This window comes from Callospermophilus lateralis, chromosome 11 (genome assembly GCF_048772815.1).
Source record: "Callospermophilus lateralis isolate mCalLat2 chromosome 11, mCalLat2.hap1, whole genome shotgun sequence".
NCBI lineage: Eukaryota > Metazoa > Chordata > Mammalia > Rodentia > Sciuridae > Callospermophilus > Callospermophilus lateralis.
In genome coordinates, this window is record NC_135315.1 from 110,877,279 (window position 1) to 110,885,361 (window position 8,083).

General features: G+C 45.4%; 1 pseudogene; it reads right to left on the reverse strand.

Annotated features, from left to right (window-relative positions):
• Positions 1-1,988: 1,988 nt before the first annotated feature.
• Positions 1,989-5,385, reverse strand: LOC143409337 (serine/threonine-protein kinase ULK2 pseudogene; annotated as a pseudogene).
• Positions 5,386-8,083: the final 2,698 nt, after the last annotated feature.

The following is an 8,083-nucleotide window of genomic DNA, read 5'->3' on the forward strand; positions in this document are numbered from 1 at the left end:
CCAATGGAATGGCCCTGACCCCGTGCTGACATGGGCACGAGGATCTGTATGTGTTTTTCCCCAGGATCGTACGGAACCGTTGTGGGTCCCTGAACGCTTGACAAGAAGAGTCTCGACATCAACTGACCAGCAACAAGAGATACCACAACAATCCTGTGATGAAGATCTTCATTCTGCTAAGTGCTCTGGCTCTGGTGCTGGTGCCGATGGCACAGGCGACACCAATGCAGTGGTGGGCAGTGGCACGGGCATGGCCAATGCCGATGCCGGTTCATGGTAATTCTAATGTCCTCCCCACTCTTTTTTCTACCTCATGTGAGATGTCTGCTCCCTGTGCCTCTCCTAGAGGGGACATGGAGAGAATTTTTAATCAATCTCAAGTTAATCTTACAGGAGTTTTTTGTTTTAGCCTTAAAAACGCTAATTGCATTAGCCTTAAGACCAAAAATTTGACTAACTGGGAGGAACCATTGCGGTCCAATCAGGTCTCAGGAAGCATTATCAGTGCTGTATTGAGCAAAGTAGCTTCAGGGAAGCAATCAGGCTCAGGGACCCCCGCAAACAGCAGCTCTGCTCTTAACATAACTACCTTGGCTATTATCTCCGAGGTACTAATCCCAGTGCCTCCTTCTTCTAGTAGTATTTATAAGGCCACTCATTTTAAGGCCTCTCCTTACTGTTCCCCTAATCTTGGTTTCCCCCCAACATTTACGCCTTGTCAGGATCATTCTTGGGAGAAACATCAAGTTGCTAAAGGTTTCTCCCTTTCCCCCTCTCTTTTTTTTTTTTTTTTCAGTGAGTTTTAACTAGTTTCAAGAATAATGCATGCAGTTACAAATGAGAGGTAGAAAGACACTGTATTAAAGACCTAAAAATACAAACATCATATAAATAAATGTTCAAATTAACTGCTGGAATTTCATACAGATAAATAAAGTAGAAATTACATTACTTTGTCAAAGTAAAGGAAATCCATGTTTGTTTGTTTTTATCAGTACATTAAAATTAGAGTAATGCCGAAGAGCTTCTGCACACTGTCAGTTCAAAATATTTTATGTAAAAGGCTTAAAATAATAGGATTAAAACTGGTGAATGGTTTATTCAAGTATTCAAGCAGGTAAGTAAAAGAAACCAAATAATATACAATATATGAAACATTCCTAAAAGGATGTTAACTGCCTGCTTTTCCATTACAAGCTATTTGGTGAACTGTCAGGATTAACATTAAAAATACACGTTAGGCTGGAGAGAGCTGCCATTTTCCTAAGAGAAAACAAACCTAATTTTTCACTAACTTCATGTAGAAACTCCACATCACTAACAAGCCTTTGATCACCAACTTTGTTTTGGCCCTATGAAAATTCTCAAGAGTATCTCTTGATTCATGATAGTTTTTCTAATACTGTCCAAATAAACCTATTCTTTAATAAACCTAAAGTCACAGGCATCAATGCACATTTTGCATGCACAAGGAAAAAATGCAAACAAAGTAAACATCAGCAACTCAAAATATTACTAAGAAGATCTGTAGGTGTAAATAAACAAAAAATGCAAAGATTCACATGAACACAAGTTTTGATCATTTAAAAGTTCAATAGAGATTACATGTGAATTCTGGAAAGGATATATGTATATAATCAAGTAAAATACTTTAAACAAGTCCATTGTGCCTCAGTTAGTTTTAAATTGCAAAATCCAATACACAGTTGTTTTAATAAATTAGTGCAAAATGAAAGATTTTGGAGGAATTAACGTATGTCCATACTAGATCAAATTGAAGATTTCAAAATTTCTTCCAAGAGCCATCTTTTTGCTTCTTCTTAAACTATTTCTTCCTGAGCTGTTGAAAGATGCATGCTCAGGTTCAGACAAACTCACCCCAAACATCAAACTGTCTGACGAGGTGTATATTCTTGCTTGTGTACACCTCAGCAAACACATGGCATTTCATACATTGCTCTATGAACTGAGTGAAGTGCCACTTGCCTTATTTCATGTTTAATTATCCATAAGAATAAATGATAATTCTAGTTCTAAGGTATGTTTATTTACCAAGTTCAAACAGGGAGCAAACTGGAATACTCTTGCTTCTGCTTCTACAAAGAAAAAGGGAAAAGGGAGTATCTTCTCCAGTAAGGCAGATTTTCTACAAACATGTAGTTTTTGGATTGTTTTTCCTTTTTGAAATTGCTGCTTGTTCTTTGGTAGTCACCAGTTAAACTAGTTTCCTGGGGATGGGTGACAGAACCAAGCTGTAATTTCAAATGTATCACCTCATGCTCCCACGCCGGTCCATGGACATGCCTGCTTCTCACACAGTCGCAGTGCTACAGCAGAGTGCTGACAATCTTCTTTCAATACTAGATTTATATTTATGTACATTTTCAATATCTGCAGGGTCTTGTAGAATCTTAGTTAGGCCTTCCAAGAGAAGGGCTGCCTTATGGTAACGATAAACAATATCTTCAGTCTGCTGAAACATCTCATCCAGGGCTGCAGACTGAACCATTTCCACAGCACAATTATAGATGAGTTTCTCTGCAGTTACACTGTTGATTTCATCAATAAATCTCTGTTTGTCAGAGAAGAAGCGAGTCAGCTTTTCTGTGAGTTTTTTGCACATGGTGATGCAGAATTTATATCGCTCGTTCAGATTTTTGACAACTTGTTTCACGGCCGAGGATGGGCTCAGCTTCCCAGACTTGATCTGAGCTTTGGCAAGATGCAGGGAAGCTGCAAGCAGCTGTGCTGCTTTCATGTATAACACCAGCTGTTCTACCCGCCCCCAGTCTTTGCTCAACTGGCTGATCTGGTCCACAACCACACTCTCTTGAATCTGGTACAAGGACACAGCAGATGTGCACAGCTCAGGGTTCCCCCCCCTCACAGCTGTTAGGTCCAGCACACACTCCGTGAACATCAGCATCACATTCAGATGGCGTAAGGTATCTGTGTGTTCTCGCTCCATCAGTGTCTCCTCTGGCAGTTCGGGGGCTTCAAAAGTGATAAGCCCCTCTAGGCTGGGGGGTGAAGCACCATAAGGCACATATCTCAGGCTGGGAGCTGCCTCTGCTCCCGGTGGGGAAGAGCCCAAGCCCGGGCCAGGTGGGGAGCCCACACACACACGGCCACTTGCAGAGCAGAGAGAGCCTCCTGAACTGCTGGACCCCACTATATCCATAGGCCGTTCTGTATTTAAACTATCAGTGCTGCCCTGGTGTCCACCTAAAGATGCCTTTACTTGTTGATCTGATAACTTCCCAGTACTGACAGATCTGCCAAACACTGCTTTGTTCTGTTGTTCAAATCGATGCCTCTCACTTCCTTGTACCAAAAGGCAATGGGAACATTCCCGTGGGTCATTCCCATCTTTGGACTGCCCTTCAGCAGGCCCATGACGAGTAACCAAGGCTAACAGGTTGGAAGACGCTTGTGTTTTAGGGATTTTGAAAGGAGCTGTGGTCTTAGTAGGAGAACCAATGATTGTTGGTAAAGGAGTTTTAAAGAACCAATCAGAACTCCGTGGAGAAGATCCCATATGCTTGGTGGGAGATGTTCCAAGGCTGCCAGGCCGACTGGGCTGAGGTGAGTAGTTGTATCCAGCCCCAGTATGGGATGGGCACACAGGGTCAGAGTGCTGTTTTCTTAGCTTCTGTTTATTCTGATAGATGTCAGTAAGGGTAGGGGCGCTCTGCAGTCTAGCACCCAATAAGAGAGACTGTGGTGACTGAGCCTGTGGCACTGGAGAACCTGAAGAGTTTCTACTTCTGGATTCATGGCCCTGAGAATGTCCACAACAGCACTGACTAAACTGCTCAGGAATGGTACCAACCAAAGGGGAAGGTGAATAAGGCCTAGAAGACCCAATAGACAGTCTTCGTCCAACTGTCTGAGCTGTGTCTGCTGGTGCAGGGGAGCCAGATCCCAACCGGAGGAAGCCCATGGGGCTGGTGTTAGACCTTCGTACCACAGCAGATCTTGGAGAACCATGTGGATTTGTGCCAGAGCTGGCAGTAGATGTTAGATTCTGTTCAATGTGTTGATAATTCCTTATTTGAGTAGGAACTGGAATTGGGGCTGTTTCACTGTGAGGTGACACGGTTGGTTGACACTGCCCTCCACACATCAAGAACTCATTTGAAGCACGTCTGCCAGTAGTTCCCATTGGCATGTCATATGAGTGGTCTGACGAGATGTTGTGTGGTACCAAAACAAAGTCATCCGTGTCACAAGAAGAGTTCTTGCTACTAGTACTGGCAGAATCTTTAGACACTTGTAGATAGCTGGGAGGACCCAATGGTGGGGAGGATAAGTTTTCTTCCTGAATATGCTGCATATCTGGAAGGGATGGTGGAGAAGCAAAGCGACAAGACGGAGAACTGCCACAGGAGTTTCCAGGGACAGAACCAGCATACACAGGCACTGGGACTGGACAAGATTTTTTTACTGGAACCTGCTCTAGAAAAGGATGGCTAAAAAATGCTTCAAAATCCATTCTGTCTTTTTGGTTTCTCTGAAGCAAACCCAAAAGGAGATTAGCCAAATAAGGTGATGTTTCTCTAGGAATACTAGGCATTAAGCTCCTGTTTTTTTCATAAAACATCCTTAGGTCTTGAGGACTATTGGCCTGAAAAGGTGGTTTTCCAACTAGGCATTGATATATCACTGTTCCTATGCTCCACAAGTCTGCCTTAGCATCATAATGTTGAGACATAATAACTTCAGGAGCCATGTACATTGGGGATCCACACAGCGTTGCAGCCATCATATTACTGTGTAGGTAACGAGCAAAACCAAAATCCGCTATTTTGATGCGAATACCACTGACACTTGACTTTCTGCGATTGGCGTAAGACAACAAAATGTTCTGCGGTTTGAGATCCCTGTGGATTATTCCTTTACTGTGCAGGATTCGCATGGCAGCTGCAATCTGATGTAGAAACACTCTGATAGTATCTTCACTGAGAGTTCCTTTAGCTTGCAAATAATCTGCCAGGTCTCCACCATTGCAATACTCCATCACCAGAAAGACAGAGTTCGGCAATTCCTGAACATCATAGAGTGCTACAATATTTTCATGCTGAAGTTCCTTTAAGATTTTAATTTCCTTTCCAAGCAGTATTTGTGATTTTGACAAGTTCTTTTTATTAATACTTTTAATAGCTACCTCCCAATCAGTTTTCTGGCGGTGCCGCCCCCGGAAAACCACGGCGAAGGCCCCGTGTCCCACGAGGTCCCTCTTGCTGTACTCGAAGTCGCCCACCACCTCCATGGCCGCGCCCGGGGGGCATACAGCGGGCGGGCAGGCGGCACGACGAACCGGGATCAGCACCGCGGGCTCGCGAACCCCAAGCGCGCCCGTGGGCAGCGGGACTGGGGCAGCCGCGGTCCAGGGCCCGGGCGGACACTCATGCCGTAAGGCCGGAGTGGAAATGGGGGAGGCCGCCGCGCGGAGCCGAGGTCAGCGAGGCCTGGCCCGGCCCCGGACGCTCCTCATGGCCCGGCCCGCCGCGAGCTCTTTGGCGAAGCGGCCTCGGCGATGCCGGGCCAGGGGCGCCGTCGCCGTCACTGTGCGACTCCGGAGTCGCACATGCACCCGAAAGAGGTGCGACACCCGGTCCTCCCCATCCCCAGCTTGCTCGGCCGCCTCGGCCCCCTCCTCCCGGGGCGCTGCTGCTGTGGCAGCCGCAGCCCTAAAACCCGCACAGCAGCTGTCCTTTCGTTTCCCCGCCTCGTGGTAGCACCCAACGCACTCGAACTGGGACGCCGGCCGCTCCGGTGCCGACTCCTTTCCCCCTCTCTTAAGAGGTATGTTTATAACTTTAACAATAGTGCCAGCTCCTCTACAGGAGTAGGTTGGTCCTGGTTTCAGTGGCTGATTTCCAATGAAAAGGGGGCTTCAGCCGATATTTCTGCATTGGCTCAGTTGCTAGGAGCCAAAAGTTGGCTGGCTAATATTTCTGGTACTGTTAGGGAAAGTGAACAAGGTAATAGACTTACATCTGTTTCATTCAACTCTCTGTTGTATAATGCCGCATTGCCTCCTGCAATGGTCTGTGTCCAATCCCCTTTCTTATTCCTTTTGGCTGAGGCCACCTCATCGGGGATGCTGGATTGTTCTCATACTACCTGTCTCTTATCTGAGTGTTGGAATGGTTCCTGGACTATAGCAGTGGTTATGAAAATTCCAACTTTCGTCCCAATCCCGGTCACTGCGGATCCTGATAGATTCCCTATTGTTGAGCTACTTAGAGTCCGCAGAGATTTTGGGATCACAGCGGCTATAGTGACAGCCGTGGCGATATCTGCTGCTGCAGCGGTTACGGCCGGAATGGCTATGGCCAATCAAGTACAAACTGCTGCCACCATTAATCAAGTTGTCCAACAAACTTCCACCATACTTGAATCCCAAAATACAATTAATCAACATATTTTGTCAGGGATTTTAGCTGCCAACCAAAGAATAGATTTACTCCAAGCTCAGGTAGAAGAATTGGCTGACTTAGTACTTTTGGGTTGTGTTGACCAACGTGCACATTTATGCATAACCTCTGTCAGATTTAATGATTCCAGGAATGCTTCCCGCATCATTGGCGAATATTTGGCTGGAAATTGGTCCATGGAAGCGGAAGACATGATCCAGTCTCAACTAACCCAGATAGCTGTCTTGAATAACACCCGTGTTGATCCCGTGACTTTAGGTCAATTCACCGATTGGATATCTTCTGCTTTTTCCTTTTTTAAAGAGTGGGTGGGGGTAGGCATTTTTGGCGCAATGTGTTGCTTCGGTATGTTTCTCTGTTTGTGGTTTCTCTGTCGCCTCAAGGCCCGCAATGCTCACGATAAGGCTATGATCATCCAAGCTCTTGCAGCTTTAGAAAATGGCAATTCACCTCAAGTCTGGCTTGCGCAGCTTAAACAGTAAATCTTTGACATGGTCGTTGCACCCCAAGTTATTATAACATTGCACTGGGATCGGCATGTCTTTCCTCGTTATTCTCTTAGTGTTGGAAAGCCCTTGCACTCTGCCGGTCTTGCTGCCATTGCACGCAGGTGGGTTTCCACACTAATACTTCTCTATCGCCTTAAAGTCCGTGCCTTTCTTTCAGGGTGCTGTCAACTCGTTTGTCGTTGTGTACAGCCACAGAACAGCCTCAGCTGTCCCCCTTCGTCCACCTTCATCACGATGCAGGATGCGAGGCAAAGCACTGCACTTGAGTGATCCTTCAACGGACCTCAAGGAAAGCATGTCCTATTGCATGCGGGTTTGACGTCCACACCCCCGCCCTACGAAAAAAGGCGTCGGCTGATATGGGGTCAGGTCTGGGGAAGGGCCCTCCTTAGGACTGAACCATACATTGCAGCCACTTCTGCACAGTAGGATAGGACCTCTACTTTCGCCTGCATTGTTTTATAAATTAGAAGGGGGAACTGTGGTAAGCCATTGTTGTAAATTGTGGCCGCCATTAGAAGATGGCGCCGGCTTCCACTGTGGCCTGTGATAAATCAAATTCCTTTGTGGAGAGTTGGCACGATATCTCTTGCCACCCTATAAGAAAGATCCACGCGGCGGCTTAAGATTGGTACGTGGGAGGCTTTATTAGGCTGTGCTTGGGCCCTCAGAAAGAAGGAGAAAGAAAGGGAGTCACTAAAAGATACTTAAATCAAGGCCTGAATAAACTGCTGAAAGAAGATTCCTGAGTTGCGTCTTCCTTGCGGGCAAGGGGTCGCGACATTGCCTCAGGGTCATTTCATGCTTAAAAGCTTTGGATTGATTTCTGTGATCATTGGTGCTTCCATTTGCCATCTGTTGGTTGAGATATTTATATATTTGGAAACACAGAAAAGGAAGCATAGAGAAATTGGGGAAGTTTGAATAAATAGGACATGGTGGATTTCAAACACTTTATATGAACAATTATTGATTCATAATATGTGGAAATTTACAATAAAATTTTCAAGATCATTTAATGGCTGAAAAAGACTGAAGCCAAGGGGAAAATAGGTTTTGGTAACACTGGATATAAGATATGTTAAGAATGTTAGCATATACTGGGAATTTTCAAAGTAGACACTTAGAAAA